At 36.2% G+C, this 18,098-nt stretch overlaps 1 protein-coding gene and 1 long non-coding RNA gene across 4 annotated transcripts in view; one reads left to right on the top strand and one right to left on the bottom strand.

Moving 5' to 3' along the window:
* RFX3 (regulatory factor X3) overlaps positions 1–16,965 on the bottom strand; it is a 317,106-nt gene extending 300,141 nt beyond the window's left edge. For 2 of the 3 annotated variants that reach the window (XM_073228583.1, XM_073228580.1), the window contains exon 1: positions 16,753–16,965. The gene's annotated coding sequence lies outside the window, so the exon portion shown is untranslated. The remainder of the gene's footprint in view (positions 1–16,752) is intronic. The other variant, XM_073228582.1, reaches the window with a different exon arrangement.
* Positions 16,966–17,062: 97 nt separating this feature from the next.
* Positions 17,063–18,098, top strand: part of LOC140847693 (uncharacterized) — an 86,486-nt gene continuing 85,450 nt past the window's right edge. The window contains exon 1 of the long non-coding RNA XR_012127741.1: positions 17,063–17,171. This is a non-coding gene — a long non-coding RNA (uncharacterized lncRNA). The remainder of the gene's footprint in view (positions 17,172–18,098) is intronic.

Raw genomic sequence — 18,098 nt, 5'->3', positions numbered from 1 at the left:
ATTCATGAATTCATGCTGTTAAAACAACTTTAAACAACAGAAATAAATTCATTTGGAATAACAGAACTGTGTTGTTTTAAGGGCCATTTATAGTCAGGGTTAGACATAATTATAAAATGATTAAATGTGTTTTCTATAATTTGATCAGAGAGAAAGAAAAGCAATCTGAGGCTTAATAATTATTCATTGATTGCTTTTACTAGGAAAGGGCATTGGGTTTTGCGCTCAGTTTAGAACACTATTGTATTGTCTTGGCCCTCAGGAAACTTACAATCTAGAGATCAAAGATTTACAAACAAAAATCTAAATCACAATTCCCACCAGGAACAGGGGTCAGAAAGAAATTCATTACAAGTGAACATATCAAGTTAGGGACCACTCTAACTTTCGGAGAGATGAATTTACATAGGGTGGGAGACACATTCTAAGAATGAAGGATGAAAACCAAGTTATAGAGAAGAGAAGGCAGAATTCAGATAACCACAAGGCAGTCCTAGGAATTGCTATTTATGAGAACTTAACTGTCAGACACAGTGCTATTCACCAATATCTAAGGTAATCTTTGAAACAATCTTTTAAGGTATATATCATTAGTCCCATTTCAAAGAGTTTAAGTAATCTGCCTGAGGTTAAGCTACTAATCAGTAGCAGAGCTGAAATTTAAACCCAGGGCTGTTCATTCTAAAGTTCACTTGCTTAACCAATTACAGAACAACATAAACTAGGCTGGCCAGAAAAGAGAAGATAGAGAACAGAATGGTGAAAGGTTAAGTTTGAAAATATACACTAGACTGTAAGCTTTCTGACAGTACAGAACCATAAAACTGGACTATTTGAAAACATCCAAAGTAGTTTCTCTTTAGAAGATTCTATTAATCCACATTTACAGTTTAAGAATTTACCTATATTATGAATAAAATATAAACATTCCATGTTAATGGATTCTTCCTCTTTATATCCAACAAATACAGCAGTCTATTATTTACTCTAGTAACTGAATCTCTATATTCTAATATCAGTTTAAAGATGTCCAAGGATTTAGCATTCTCTTTTCATTTGAATCACATAGAGTATGTATATTTTTCCATTCTATTTTATCAGCAGCAAGTCTGCTGGCAGATCAGGAATATAGGTGTCTAAAAGTAAATTACTTAGATCCTCATCCCCCCAAAAAACCCTTTTCTTCCATTAACAGAAAGCAAAATCTATGTAATAGATGGTATTCTGAGTCTCTTAATTCAGAAGAAACAGCTTTCAATAAAACATTTATATATATATATATATATAAATTTAAGAATGCAGGGCTTACAGGCAAAAATGCAAGAGCTAACTAATATTTCATCATACCTTTGTTTATCGTGTCTCTTTTTTTTTATTGAAGGTGAGGATAAATCCAAAGGGAACAGTTTTACAAGAAAGGTTCGTCCATGGGGATTTCCCTTGTTAAGAGAAAATGATAAATGGTTTTCCCCTATAGGAAACCTACTCCTGTTTTATATAAATGTGTCCTTTCAGATTTGGTACCACAAGTGAGGCTCGTAAAAGTATCACTACAAAGCTCAATTATTTGTCATTTTCTTGGTTTCTCTTAGGTGGATTGTTTCAAATAATCAACAGGGTTAGTGCTCAAATTGTGCATCTCTATAACAAAACAAGATACGAAAACTAAGTTCAAGCCTGACCTCATGGATTTATTTCCAATTCTAAAATACACACATACATATACACACACATGGAAAAAAATAAGACAAAAAATCTTGGTAATTACTTATTCCTACCAGGGTTTCATACTATTAATTGGTAAGCAACATATCCTTCCAAAAATTCAGATTAAGAAAATAAGAAGTCATGTAATAGCATGACTGCTGGTATCACTTCCTGTTGCTATGGAATAACGGGCAGTCCCTTCACATTCTCATTCTGTTGGTTCTCTTACTTTAGAATGCTGCAACACCTTTAAAGCCCAGCCAGGCAAGTCTCGGCTTGTACAACCGACATCAGCTGCCAGTATTTTACTTTTGTTCCACAAGAGAGTAACCTACAGGAACAAACATTTCACTTTAAAATTAATAATTCAATTAACTTTTACAACAAGATTTAGAATGATTAGAATCACCCCTTACCCTCATCAAAAAGAGGCACATGCCAGGTCTGAGAATCACTTACACCAACACACTGAACTACGACATGTATCACAAACATTCAGCAGGGGGAAATAAAATGATAGGAACAAAAATACGCCATTTTTCTTTTTTAAAAATCTAGTAAGTATGGCATTTCCCCTTAATACATGGCTTATTTATGATTTGGGAAAATATTTGAAGTTTTATGTCATTCTAAAATAAAACAATGAAATAATGATCTATATACCAAAAATTAGAGTTGGGTAAGACATTTACTCAAACTCTGAATGCAGAATTATAAAACTTTTATTTGCTTTTTCTAGAAAAAAATATGAATTCAAGATAGATAAATAAGTGTTATGAATACTAAAGGCGGGACATTTGGGTTGTCTGCCTTGAAAAAAAGTTTTGAACTACCTGTGGTGTAACAGAACACTGGTCAAGGAGTGAGGAGCCTGGGGCTCAACAGCCCCAGCTCTGGTAAATATTATGTCATTGTGCAAGTCACTTCACCTCCATCTTCTTTCCTTTAAAGTGGAGAGCAAGGAGAGGATTTGAACTCAATAACCTCCAAAGTCTGTTCCAACTTAAAAATTCTGATTCTAAAATAAAATACCCTATGTCTCTACTGAAATCCTACATATCTGTGCCTCATGGAAGCATGTGTAGCTCTCACAACTTGTTCACCTCTTTAATCTCTTCTTCAACTGGCTGCCCTTTTTGGTCAACTGTGCAGAGCCATACATAGTAATAAACAGGTTGAAGAACATGGCAGTAAAATAGTTAAGTGGAAATAGGAAGAAAGGCTGAAGCTGAGCCCCTGAGAAAGGGTGAAACTCATCATAAGGGGTTTGAGGTTTCAGTGTGAACCCAAAAGCTTGGCTACCATGCAGAGAGTCAGGTTCAAAAATACAAGTCAGTTATTGGATAAAGCCTTTCTTTATACCATGTTCTTCCAAGGACATAAAGTTGTTAGTTATGATGGAGTTACTCCAATATGAAGTAGACCAATAGTATTATATTATTCTCATATTGGAAATGACTTGTTTTCTAATTACATTATATTTATATGACAAATGCAGTGGTAGTCAAATTAGGGGAAAAAACTTAAATACTAGAATAAAATTATCAGTGTTTTGATTGATGCTATACTGAATGTAAAATTAAAAAAATTATTTCAAGCCTAATATATCTAGAATCACAGAAAAAGTTATTACAAGTAATGTTTACATAGATATTGCATTAAATCGTAATAAAATCTTCTGTAAATGTTACTGAAATTAACATGTATATTCAATGATCTTTTTTTGCAGGGTTACATTAATGTTTCATTCAAACATTTTTTGGTTGATTAAGCTATATACTGGTCTTTTCTTGTATACATTACATCTAACTACTTTGGAAAGCTTAAATAGATAAGAATTTATTCTACAGAATCACTTACCTAGATGTTTCCTAACGGCAGAAAGAATTAAATATAGCCCTCTGAGAAAATAAATGATTGTTTAGTTAGTTACGGGCTAAGATCACTTAATTAGTGTATCACTTTAGTTATTTTCTATCACTTTACTATTTTGTCTGCCTACCTGCCCTATAGTAGAAATACTTTAAAAGACTGCCAAAATATTTTAAGTCATATGCATTTCGATGGAACCTTTTGAATCAGAGAGAAGCTTAGCAATTAAAGTTACATAACAACAACAAAAAAAAAAACCCGCAGGCCTTTAATGTAATGTAATTACTTCTTCATGCCTTAGTCATCTATTTAGATTTGAACAACAAGGAAACATCACATTTTACAGAAATTTAAGTCTACATTTGGTGTTGTTCATTAAAATATCATTAATCATTATTTGTTATATGCATTAGTATGCTCATTGCAGAATAATTTCCAACATGAATAATGGATATATATATACATTTTTTTGCTGTAGACTCTAGCACTGATAAGCTTCTTTCATACCTACCAGACTTCAGTCAAAAAAATAAATAATAAAAAATGAGGGGATCCTCCTCATTCCCTGAAGATAGTGACTCAGAAAATATTAAACTGCTTTGAATGATGTCATAAATTATCAGTACATTAGCTCTTACCAACGGATGTCTCTTTTTTATATTCTACTATATCCCAGTAACTAGGTAGCTAACGTTGAATGAAGTATTCTAGAAGACAGTTGGTTCTCTTCCCTTATCAACTTACAAAATGATTTTTAATAGTTCACCCAAATCTACCCACTCACAAGTAAAAAGAATAATGTACAAAAGATTAACACTATTTCAACTCTGACAGGTATACCTCAAAACAGCTGTTTTCCTGTGTCCTGAAAACATAGATTTTTGTCCTTGTGCTTGCTCCCTTTTTTAATAGGTCAGATTTCAAGTAAAAGAGCCTGTAATTACTCAACAAAAGCCATGACCAGCAACTGAGAACAAACCTGATTTAGAAATGCTGTGCTGAGAAGAAACAACATGAAGATAATCACTCTTATTAAATATTTTGTCTTAAAACATAAGCAAGCATTGTGTGACATCTACAATGAGTCTGTTCTTAACATTAGATTTAATTTTTCAGACAAAGGAAAAAGGAGGATTCAAGTTTATCTCAATAAATAAATAGGTCAAAACATATAGCTTCAAGAATAGTATGAAGGTACTAATTGTAAATCTGTGTGATGGGCAAATGGGAATTCATTATATTATTCTCTGTACTTCAATGTAAGTTTTAAAAGTTACAAAATAATAAAGTTTTAATAATATGTACATTCATGGTACACAGTTTTCCACTGTTATCAGTTCCCAAATGCAAACTGCTTTAAGGTATCAGATAAACTAATAAAACATCCCAACTGAATATTTTGTATATTTTGTACATTAATATTGTATAACTCTGTAATAATAATATATCACAAGAAAACTCTGAAGCAACATCTCAATTTATGCTTTTTTATATACAACATTTAGTAACAGTGAAACCCCACACAATAAGAGTAAAGGTCCTAGAGCCTTATTACAAATATTGCCAATAAAATAAAAAACAAATGTGTTCCCATAAACTTAAATACAACCTATTCCTCAGTTTCCTCTATAATAAAAAATCAGAGCAATGCAAAAAAAAATAACTGTTTGGCAAATTATTTCACCATTCATACTTCATACTTTGATTTATCCATCTTACCTTACTTTTATTTCAAAATTCTCCACTAATTTATTCTAAGTGCATTTTCAGTATCTCCTCCTACTCTTCTTTTTTATACTTATTTATTTGCAAATATCATTGCTGTCATGTTTATAGCCTTCTACAATTTGAAAACTTAAAAAAACTGTTCACTTAGCTAGGAATATGTAACTTTGTATCTAAAAACTCATTTCTCTCTTTTTTTTCATAATACTCCTTAAGATCCAGTGAATCATCTCAGGATTCCTAAATTAAGCAAAACAGTATTGGCTCTAAAATGCACATTGATCTAAATCCTTTAATTTTTCATTCAAAAATAAAGCCAAAGAACAGGACATAAAACTACAAGCTTGTAGACTAATATATCCAAATACCTCTTAGGCCTCTGTTAGAATTTTTTGAGTCAAATATTAGAAATAGTGTTAATAGTAGTAGTGGTATTATTACTGGATATAATGAATATGACAAATTGGGTTTCTTATATACCCCTAAAGTGACCCTACTTCTTCTCTATGCTGGACTAATCACAGTTCATACCCCAGCTTTTCCAATTACGTGATACTGCTCCAATTTACACTCATTCTTACTCCATTCTGTCAGATTATGGTATTGTTCTGGACATGGGGTGTCATCCACTAGCATTCTTACTAAGACTTGTAACCCAAAAGGTGAACTGGAACTTCCAAAGCTCATGTATAATGCATCACATAAGACTGTGCTGTAGGATTTGAGAAATTCCAGACTGTAATGCAATTTAACAAAAACACAATATAATGGAGAGACTTATATTATCCAAGGAAGATGATTTTACTTTAAAGTTTGTCAAGGGCAGCGGCACTGCAGGTGAGTGAAGTCAGGGTCACCAATGACTCTGATCTACATCTCCAGTCCATGGTCACTTGCATTTGTATCAACACCAATAAATGCTCAAGCAAATCTAACCCAATCAAAATAGTAAAATACATCATCTCCCAATTTCAAAAATAAACTCCCACCTCACTTGCAAGCCATATGGTTCTTAAACCTTTGCTGAAACATAAATCCACATCTGTTGTAGAGCTCTACTGAGTGGACATTATTTAAAAGGTTTTAAATTTCAGAACTCAGCAGACTTTTAAAAATAAAGTAATGTATCAAATACAGATCCAGCAGCACAGTATCTTAATCTACTATAGTTGGAATAAATTAAAATTCTGTCTTTAACTATAATTAAAACTCAGCATCCATGACCTTTGTTAACTAAAGGTGCCCTCTAAAAATCATCATATAATATGAAGCACTATTAAAAACTGTTCCCCAAATCACACAAAGGTCATTCAAAGAACAAAAGTCAAACATTTCCCAAAGTTTGTTTTGCCTCAAGAAGACAGCACTGGAGTGGTTCCTACTACTATTAAAAGATATGTACAGTGCAAAAAACAGTGAGAAAAAAGGTATTGACAGAATTCTAAAGTACCAAGCAAAATGTACATTAAAATAACTTTCTAAATGACTACACACACACACATACACAAATATAGTATTTAGGCAAAATTCTACTTTTCTTAATATAAATGCACCCTAAAAATATAAAATGACTCTTTAAAAAAATGTTTTAAAATGTCCTTTAGAAGCCTGCAATGTGATCATGTTGGAAAATGAAGACTCTAACTTTATCCAGTGTCTGTGTTCATGTTGAATTTTCTTCATGGCACATCAAAATACATACTACACATTTAAAATGGCAAAGGTGATTTTCAAATCACTACTAAAAAAGTACTGTTTCGTATGTTTTTATTAATGACACTTCACTAAAACTCATCTCTAAGACAGTCATCAGATATAATCAGATGCCAATCAGTGAAAGCCTAATATGAAAAATTATACTTTTGGTTCTTTAGAAAAGTCAGCCTAAATAGGAGCAGAGGAAAAACCTAGGTTCGACTGCAAAAAATACATCCATAAAACAATCTACCCAAAGCAAAATGTAGAGAGGTGGACTTAACATGTCATTTCTCTCATCTGGCATGCAAGCTAGGTTTTCACTACTCTTTTCTTTATCCCTACTTTTCTAGAGCTGTGCATGACTCAATCACAGTATGGGCCCCTTAGAAGGGTATTACTGCACATCCACTACCACACTAAGGGACAAATGTATACAGATACAGTCATTCTTTAGGAGAAAAGCATCACTGACAGAGTAGTAAGATGCCTATTGTCACAAAAGAATATGTACTTTGCACAGCACTACAGCAGAAAAGGAGAGGTCTGGACAAAGACAAACACTGTATCCCCTGAGTCACTTCTGTCCCTTTCCTGCACCCCAATCCCCACAACCCCTAACCCCACTACAACTGCAGAGTCCAGGAACACAAACTAGACAGAGTATGCAATGCCCTGGTATTTAACAATGGCAAAAGGATATGATTTCTAAATGTATGTGCTTCTTCCTGCCTCTTTCCAGCAACCTCCCTCACTGCCCATCCCAAGCAACTAGCATGGAAGAAACTTAACTGACAAAGAGCTTCTAAAATGGTTTTGCACGTTAGAATAAACTATGCTGTTTGAGACAGAAGAGAGCCAGATGCATTTTTAAGGATGACAGTTATTATACTGAAATGTACAAAATACTATTAAGCATTTGAATCAGAATGTAGTTGAGACACTTGAATGTGCTTATATTGATCAATAATAACCAAAAAAAATTTAAAGCAACAATTACTATCTATTAATCTTTATACACTCACTAAATTGGTAGAAGGGGTGAGATAGAGGAGAACATAAGACTTATCTTCAATGAATGCAGAAATCCTTCCTTTCACAGTCTGAGATTTTCTAAAATCTTGGTAAGTCTACTTGAGAAATTACAAATTTCCATAAAGTATATGGAAGTGCACACTTCTTGACCAAAAGACATAATAATTTCTCTGTTACCAAAGTGAGTAAAAAGAATACTTATCCAAGTATGAACAATACTCAGAAAAAAGAAAAGCAGTATTACCGATGGAAAAGTCTTAAAAAATGCTACTGTGGATGATGGAAACGCTTTCCAGAGCAGAGCCCCTAAGTAGTCCAAAGGCATTTGCCCAGACTTCTTGGCGGGGCTTTAGTTCTTTTGAAAATCAGTTGAACAGCATGAAGGAAGAAAAAGTCAAGGCTTTAGTAACTGGTAAAGAAATGTTGGAAAATCAGATAAACAGAAAGCTAAATTAATCTTTATTGCTTCTGATGAGAGAGCTCGAGTTATCCCTCTCCCCTCTGTCTCCCACAAATTTGCCTACCCACATACATAATTGGAGAATTAAGTCCTGTTTTAAATATCTCATTGGTGAGCAACAGGCAGGAGTCCCAACTGTCAGATACTTGTCTGGCATGCAGACATAGAGGAGCTGGCTCAGCAGGAGCTTGAACTGTGAGACTCGGCTAATTCCTACGTGGGTGAGGACATCAGGGCACTTGGCCACAGCTCCAAGTGTGGCCACTGAAATGGCGGAACCTTCTGAGATTATGCCATTGGTACATCCGTGATGCTAGACCAAGGCTCTAGGTTTTCTTTTTTTGTTATTCTTATCAGAAGAAACAATAGGCATGCAAAATGATAGCTTCTGAGTTGCTTGGTAGAGGAAACACCAAGTCCTGGATCCACAGTATTGGCATGTATCCCTTTTCCCAGTGCCAGTTTTGCCACGGAATCAGACTACTGGTCTAGAAAGGGCGTTAGAGATCACACAGCCCTATTGTTTCATTTTACAGGTGGAGAAACTGAGACCTAGCAGGTTTAAGTGACCAGCCTAAGGTTTTACAGTTAGTGGTAGACTGAATACCAAACAGACCTTTGTTTTCTCCTCTTCACCCTCCTTTGGCTGGCACTTTTGAAGACTTTTTTCAGACTAGTCACCTCTCCTTTTTCTTTTCACATCACCTCTCTACATCTGCCTCCTCACACCAACTAATGTACTTTTATTTTCAGACCAGCTGTCTCACTCAGTTTCCCTGGGCTCAGCTATTAGCCCCTACTCATTTCCGCCTAAACAGGAGGCACCAGGAACCTCTGGCAGTCTTGACCAGGCACCATAAAGCAAAGAGAAGCTGTACTGACTGATTAATACAGCTTCTATTAAAAAGAAGAATTCAGGGGTTAAGAGTCAGCTATGGCAGGCATATGTGATTTTTGCAAACACAGTATTTTTGGAGTAGACTACAGAGTTAACCTCAAGGGCTCATCCAGAGGCCAGTACCTAACCAGGAATAGGAAGGGAGACTTCTGGAGCAAAATCATACTCCAGTTACATCATTAGTGAAACAAGGATGTGTATTTGCTCAGGAGGGCAGTCAGTTGGATAGAAATGATACAAAAATAACAGATGATTGAAAGTGGTAAGAATAATATATAACCCTACCATCCAAGTCACATTTCCTAGACTTTTTTCAAGTTCCTTTAAAAATGTATATTGAATCCATTGGAGAAATGAAGCAGAGAAGACGGCTGAGGTGAGAGTCTGCCCTCTTTTATGCTGAGGCTAATTATCTACAAAAATAAAAATTATCTATAAAATTAACAGAAGTAGGGAAGATGGGAACAAGATGAGGGAGGCACACAAAATTCTGTAGAATATACAGTTCTGGTGAATAATATGGCACACAATCTTGGGCAAATTTTCAATTGGACTGTATAAATCACATTTCCAGTTTAAGATCAGTGCTATTTAGATTACTCTAAAATGAGAAAAACACTTCTTAGTCAAAATGCTTAGAAAATAAGATATACAGAAAATATATACATATACCAAATGTATATAGATATAATACATATAATTTTCTATAATTACTAAATAGCAACTTTAGATATAGCAGTCAACTGAAATATTTCTTTAAACATTTTTAATACCCAAAGAAAGGAACCAAAGGTGACATTTTTCCTCTATAATTTCTTGTTCTATGTTTTACTACATAACTTTCCAAGGTTACTTTATACCTCAAGATTGGGGTTGGCATACTATTTCAAAATTACTTATTGATACAGGTATACAAGTGGTGACTTCACACACTTTTCTACCCTTATTAAAATAACAATTCTAAGCAGTACCTTATAAAATTGTAAAATAATTTCAATGAACTCATCTTTATACAACTATTTATTGTCATTATTATAAATTAATGAGAGCATTTTATACAAAGTTCATAAATAAGGCTCAAAATGTTTTCAAATAAATTCATGTGTAACAGATTTGAAAAGGAAAATATAAATTGGACAATGAAATGGATAGTGGGAAGTGTAATAGTTAATGAAATGTTGCATCATTGTTCTGTCTGAAATCCCTGGACCAGGAAAGCTATCCGAATACAGTAAAAGAAATCCATTATAATAAGGCTGCAGAGTAAAACTAAAATGCAACTTTGGTCTAGTATCCTATTACATCAATATAATAACAAGACTGGTTATCAAAGGCCAGGACAAACCTGTGGTTGATAGCTTCCTGTCTTTATTTGTAAAGGGTGGGAGAAGGGAATATGTTGTGAGGGTTGATTAGTGGGCAAAGTCTTTAAAAACTTAGGGCTGATTAGGAAGGAGATGGTCAGCTGCATATTAAAAGAATTCTGAGATGGCAAAAAGATTAGAATGGGTATATTTTCAGTATTCCCTAACAATAAGAGCCAACATGCACTGATCATGTATTCTATGTCAAATACTGAGCAAAGCACATGACTCCTGTAATCTTCACAAAACCCCATTAGCCAGGTAGTAAGATTGATCCTATTTTTCAGATAAGAAAACTGAGGATAAGTGAAGCTAATGACTTGTCCAAGGTCCCATAGCTAGTAAGATTACCTGAAATCTGACTATGTTCTTAACCAACATACTTATCTCATTCATCTATTTAAAGCACAAAACATACAACTATTTGATTCTCTAAATATATTTCCATTTTTAAACTGATTCGTTTTCATTAAGTTGATGTGAAATCTAAAACTTCAAATATAAAGGTTCTGAAACATCATTTAATATACTTTAAAAATCTTAGTGATATATATTAACCAGTAAACTGTAGGAGACCACATTTTAAAAGAAAAATACCTAATCTATTTTAACGATACTAGTATTTTAAAATATTATTATTCTCTACTGATGTTTTGGATTGTTTGTGGCATCCCAACACATTAAGTATTGTCACTGATAAAGGTACTTTTTAAAAATATCAGATTTTGCTGATTTTAGTTAAATATAGCATACTAGTATAGACAAATCTATTATCTGGAGAAAAAGCTTATAAGACTTATCTATATTTTTCTAAGCTTATTTGAGGAAGACATTATCACTGTTTCAGCATTTATCTTTTAGAGTATATACTGTTGAGAAAGGAAATCAATGGTGCAAGAAAAGACCAAAAGATTGGATTCAACAGTTCTCTTAAAACACTCTGACTGAACAAATATTCAGATACAAAAAGCAGTATATGTTCACTTCCAGTTTAGAAGTATATAGCACAGAGTAAGGGCAGAGAATCTTAAACTTTTCAGAAAATAAAGCCAAATTAAATATTCAAACCAGACTACTCCACAGCATAAGTGGGAACTGAATTCTCCAGACAATTCTTATTACTATTGATTTAATTAGCCTGATAACTATTATTACCATTTATACTTTTGAGATAGCGTTTTTTAAAAATATAAAAAGCATATCACTAATTATGCATTACAAAAATGTTGTAAGGATATACAATATATTATGTGCCAACAATACCAAATTTAGAGTACAAAGCCAACCGCCAAAATAGTATGATTCTTACACTAAACTAATTTTTGAGACTGAAATACCTGCATATGATGATCAGTACATATGCTTATAAGATTTGACATTCAGACTATGCCAAACATATCCATCTCGATATTATTTTGTTACTAATATTTATCAGTACAGACAGGCTTTGATATAAAACTGCCAATTAAGACAGTATTAAATTTAACATTAAATTTAAACCCCATAAAAATAAAGCCATTATATATACTTAAATACATATATAATTAGATTTTTTTCTTTAAAAGCTCTATTCAGTTAATATTCTTAGTGATAATAATCTCATGTTGCAAACAGCACAGCACCCTCTGGTGCATCTGTTAAGTGAGGTAGAAAATTCCCACAAAAAAAAAGGGTAGAATCAGAATAAAAATGAACTTTAGAAATCAATAGGTTGACACTCTTTAATTTACTTCAGTACATATTTTTAAACATTGAAGCTTAAAACAATTTTCACTTAAAAACAGCACTAAAAACTTTATAGCAACAACTGAAGTTTAAGGTCAGGAAAATGTTTTAGTTTGAGAGTGTTTAAAATAATGAACAGAAACAATACTGGTTTCCAACAGTTATTCAAATTAAAATAATGCTGTTCAAAAAAATTCTTTAAGTACAGAATGGTAAAAGATAACTTGTCATTTTAACTAAATTTTGGTCTATTTCAATCTGCCTTGGTCTTTTGCTTCAGATAAATCTGATTGTATAAAGTGCCCCTGAGTTCTTTTTTCTGTATTCAAAGGGAATATACCATTACTTTTAAGAATTTTTAAGTGTTTTGTGAAAGGGTTTGAAACTTACATAATTTGAAAATAGAATCATATTCAGAAGTAACAGTTATGTCAATTAAATCTTAATTTGAATACTTCAAAGTTTTTACTAAAAAAAAAAAAAACTCTTCCTAGGAAAACAATTAACTCCAAATATATTTTACTAAGGACAAAAGCAAGGGATGCCACCTGTTTTAGACAGACCTTTTGTGAACCACTGGAAGTCCCAACACAATGCACTAGAAATGAAAGTGACACCTGTTTAAAGCAGCCATCTGTCCCTAACAAGCTAGATTTAGTTGAATACACTTAATCTTGAATTTCCAAAATATGGGAACACTATGCACCTGTGAACAGAGTAATTTAAAATGTTTAGCAATTGCCACTGATAATCTATACCAAATTGTTAAAGGCAAATTATTCCATTAGGAAAACTAAGTATTTTTAAAGTCACTGGAAGTAGAGGATTTTCAGCCTAATGCTCAGTATTAAAAAAAAAAAAAACAAAAACAAAAACAAGCATATCCTTATAATGTAAAGATTCACTTCTGTGAAGATACTAATTTAAAAGTTCACTTCTATGGTAGTCTATTTTCTTGTAACATAGTGTCACTATAGATACCAAGAACAAAGTAACATCCCTATTAGACCTTTTGGAAAGTTTTGGGTTTTTTTTTTTAACTTTTCCCACACATCTGATGGTATATCCACCCTTACACACACACACACACACACACACACACTCTCTCTCTCTCTCTCTCTCTCTCTCTCTCTCTCTCTCTCTCTCACTCACTGTATAATTTGAAAAGGAAAATCATACTCCACCTACTGACTTCTTCCATTGGAAGTTTTGAGAAAAGCACACATAAAATCAACTTTCTCAAGAATAATGAAATATGTTACCAAAAAGCAACACATATCATTTAATAAACTGAATCTATCTTAATTCATAATTCATTTTTTTAGTTGCTCATTTAATAGCAAAAAGTTAACCATATTAAATTTGTTTAGAGTAAGAAAAACGTTTGTTTCTGGTTAAAGTATATTAAGCTTATAAACTACAAATCTTTTATTTGAGTAAGTAGAGAGCAAGACTATTTGAATATTGCAAGAATAATACATTATTTTTAACATTAGACGTAACTACCACATATAATGAAAACACTGAATGATTCATTTTAGCAGTGCATTTTACTTTACTATATTACACATATAAATGTTACATAAATATGCCTATACTGTTTACTGCAATTCATAGGCAAAACAATCTTAGAAAACTGAGATAGGCATGACATTAAATGAATCACAGATATTCAGCTACTCAAAACAAGTTGTAAATGACTCCTATTTAATAGTTCAAGTTTTTTAAAGCACTGCCACTTTCACAGATTTCTTTTAGTTTAAAAACCAAGAACACAGGAGAATACCAATACCAATATGTAATACAGTCCTTCCTAGGAAAAATATCAGAAAGAATACACTAACTGTATTTATCCTTGTGTTTAATTTTTAAATTGATCATTTGTTAGTATTTCTGGTTATTATTAACTCAACCTACATAAATAATGTTGACATACTTGAGCCCAAAGCATTTCTAACAGCCAGCTTTTACTTTTACACCACAAATGTGCTTTTACAAATGGATAATAAAATTCAAGTTCTGCTCTCAAGTCAACTTGTGAGTGAAAATCTGAATTATAGAAAACCTGAGACAGTTATAATGAGTGAAATGCGTCACAAAAGTTCTCGGACACTGTAAATAAAAATATTAAACCATAACATTATAACATATAATCTACATGACTGAAAACCTATTATGTAAATTGCATAAGGTCTGAAACTATCTCAAGACAGTAAAACTCCTATTAACTTCAGAGAGAGTTTATAGGACCCAGGAGCTTCACCATCCAAAAGTGTTCAGGCATTTGACACTCATCTGAACAGAAAAAAAAAGAATGCAAGTTAGTATTAGAGATCTGCATTGAAGCCAAGTTGGGGAAGGGGTGAATAAATAAAAAGAAATTTGAGTGCTCTGAGAAAGACATCTTTCAGAACAAAATCCTCATTTAAAGTAGCAATCACAAGAAAATGAACTGGAGGAAAAGTTTTTTTTAAAAACCCCAACTCCTATTTTACAAAATATTAGCCTTTATAGCACTACAATTACCCAGCGTGCTCATTGACAATCTCAAGAATAATTAATACTGTCACATTATTCACAGGCTGCTCTGTCAGGTAAATCAATATATTTGCTGTTAGAAAAAAGACTGTTTAAATAAGTATTTCTAAAATCCAAATCAGGAACTTCAATATGTGCAAATACAACAGTACATTATATTTGTTTTAGTCCACATTCATTATCAAAACTCTTTACCGATAATCTATTAGTTAATGGTAAGTTGAAAAACGAAGAAATTTATAGGATCTGTAAAATTGGGTTACCTCTAAACAGGAGCCCTACTACTTGAGGACTGGTGAGTATTCAAAGCTACAGAGAAAAATAGATTTCTTAAATAAATACTTGAAAAGGAAAAAGTTCTCTCTCTTCAGAAGACTTAAGTCACTGTCCAAAGAAAATAAAAAAGTAAATAAAAAAGAACTCGTTAAGTACACACATGCCTAGATCGTAACAACCACAAAGAAAGTGAAATATACACACGTTTCAAGTTGAGAAGCTTCATACATTCTTTATGAACAACTTGACTTCAATTTCAACTCTCAAAGGACCGAGCAGTGGTGATGCAAAAAACTCTTTTAAAGTACCATAACTGTCACAAATAACATTGTAAAGTGAATTCTCACAAAGCTTCCTTATGTACATCCTTTCCCTGCTATCACATACAAAGTCTCATAACCACAATGAAAATTAACACTTTACTGTGGCGAAGGAGGTTCATCAAAGTGATACGGAACCTCACTACTACCCCTCCCTTGCCCTCCTGAAGGATAAAGCACTGTCAATAACTACTAACCCAAGTAGCACAGATGCCCTGCATCTGGGTTAAATCACAAGCACACAAATACACACAATACGCACACATACACATCCCGAAAAAGAAAGAGGAGAGGGACTTAAAAAAAGAAATCTTTCCCAGTAAAGCAAAGAGCCCAGCGAAGAGGCCCCTGGTTTCAATGTGTGTGCAAGGGGTGTGGGGGGAGAAGAAAGAGGGGGAGGGAAGACTGCTGAATGGATATTAACTGTTTGCAACACAAAGAAAACACAGTTTTAAAAGAAAAAGGAAAAGCCTGTAGATGCCGGTGGTAAAAGGTCAGTCCATGAAGCATACGGCGAAGAGGGGGCAAAATGAAGGGAATAGGCGGCGAGAAAAGTTCACCGTTGTACGAGGATAAAAATAACAAAACCTTTAACAAGGCCCCACAAGTGAATAACAACAACGAAACACCACCTCTTGGGTACCCCCTGCACACTGTTGTCTGTTTCGATCTTGAAAGAAGCAGGAAACAAGAAGCTTTTAAAAAAGTAGAAAATTACAGAAAGGGATAAATCCTTCTCTTCACCTGACCCTCCTCCTCAGACCCGACCTAGGGGAGCGCTCCGCCGTCCGCGGCGGAAAACTGTGGCTGCCTCTCCCGCTCGGCGCGCAGCCCCCCGCGCTCCCGCTGCATCCCTGAAGCGCGGCGGCGGAGGGCCGGGGCGGCGGGCTGCGGGCGGGCGGCCGGGCGGCGGGCGCCCACACCCCCGACCCCGCCGCGGCGCGCGCTCCATTGTAAACAAGCCTCGGGGACTCAGCCCCTCGGCGGCGGCGCCGCAGCGGCAGCCCCCGGGGTCAGGAGGGAGACCCCGGCACAGCCTCGCTCGGCTCGCACACACGGACACACACACGCACGGACACACGCGTCCACACGCATCCACACGCTCCCACACACATGTAGAGACCGAAGAATATTCACCTTGGCTGTGGATTATTGTGGTGTTGTTGGTGGGTGATGGAGATGGTGGTGGTGGGGAGGAGGAGGAGGAAGAGGAGGAGGAGGAGGAGAGGAGTAGTTGTTGTTGATGGGTAACAGTCGCCAGGACTACGGTGACTATGGCGCTTGATTCACAAGGCAACGGTTGCTATAACTCACAAAAGAGAGAGAGAGGGAGAGAGGGAGCGAGCGAGAGCGAGAGGGAGACACTCGCAAGGGGAGGGGTGGGGAGGGAAGAGGGGAGGAGGCGGGCCTGTGGGCGCCGGAAAGGGCGGGCTCAGCGCCGTGACCGACAGCGCCGACCCCGGGGGCGGGGGCGCGAGGCGGGGTCCGAGGAAAGCCTCCGCCGAGAGGCGCCTGGGTTTGCCGAGGGCGCGGGTTACCCGAGAGTCCCAGTGGAGGTACGCTACTACAGGCGCTGGCGAAGCAGGAGGGGGAGTTAAGAGCGTGACGCGAAGGGTACTTTCTGTGAAACGAGCTGCCAGGCCCAGCAGCCAGCTTTGTGCAAAGAAACCCCAGAGCCACGAGAATGGTAACGACTAACCCGGAAGAACGCATATTTAGGGAGATTCTAGACACTTGGAGGGACACCGGCTACAGCGAGGATCGAATCCGCTTTGAACAGTGACCCCGCCCCCATACTTAAACCGTAATTTCCGGGGCGTGGCGGATAGAGGGTCCCGGATGAGCCGTCGCGCGCGCTCTTTTTTCCCCTTTTTTCTCTCTCTTTTTTTTTTTTTTTTTTCTTTTTTTCATATTTCCCTCGTTTCTGAGGCGCCGGCGGTGTTCCGGGTTGCAGTCACCTCTGGTGTATAGCCTGCCATGGCTCTTCAGGCTGTGGGGCCCGTGCTGCAATGGAGAGTCCAAGCCGCCTTCGCCCGCCTGCTCTCCTTTCCGCGCTCGGGCCCGCTCCCTCCTCCCGAGGCACAACTCCGAGGAGCGCGAGCGGCGGGGCGTGAGAGAGCTGCATCCGCCGCCATCTTAGAGCAGGCGGGCCCGGAACGCGTGGGGGCAGCCCGCCGCGTCCCGCGGTCCCGCGGCGACGGGACGCGCAGAGGGGAAGGTCCGAGGTGGCCCGGCCCTCTCTCCGGAGCCGAGAGACGAGGTCGTCACTCCCTGCCTGCAGGGCCGGGAGTAAGTGCTAACCAGGAGTATCAAGTGGCTCTCCTTTGGAGCTGAGAAAACGCAGGCGGCCCCCATCCGCGAAAGGCGTTCAGAGTGGGGTAACTTACACCTTCCTGGGATAGCACCCTGTTACTTTCTAGTTTCCCGTGTCAGCCCTTGAGCACAGTGCTAGTCCCTCTTTAAAGCTGATTTGAGCTCCACCC

This window comes from Manis javanica, chromosome 2 (genome assembly GCF_040802235.1).
Source record: "Manis javanica isolate MJ-LG chromosome 2, MJ_LKY, whole genome shotgun sequence".
Classification (NCBI taxonomy): Eukaryota; Metazoa; Chordata; class Mammalia; order Pholidota; family Manidae; genus Manis; species Manis javanica.
The sequence above is the reverse complement of the archived record's forward strand: the minus strand, read 5'-3'. Positions and strand labels throughout refer to the sequence as shown.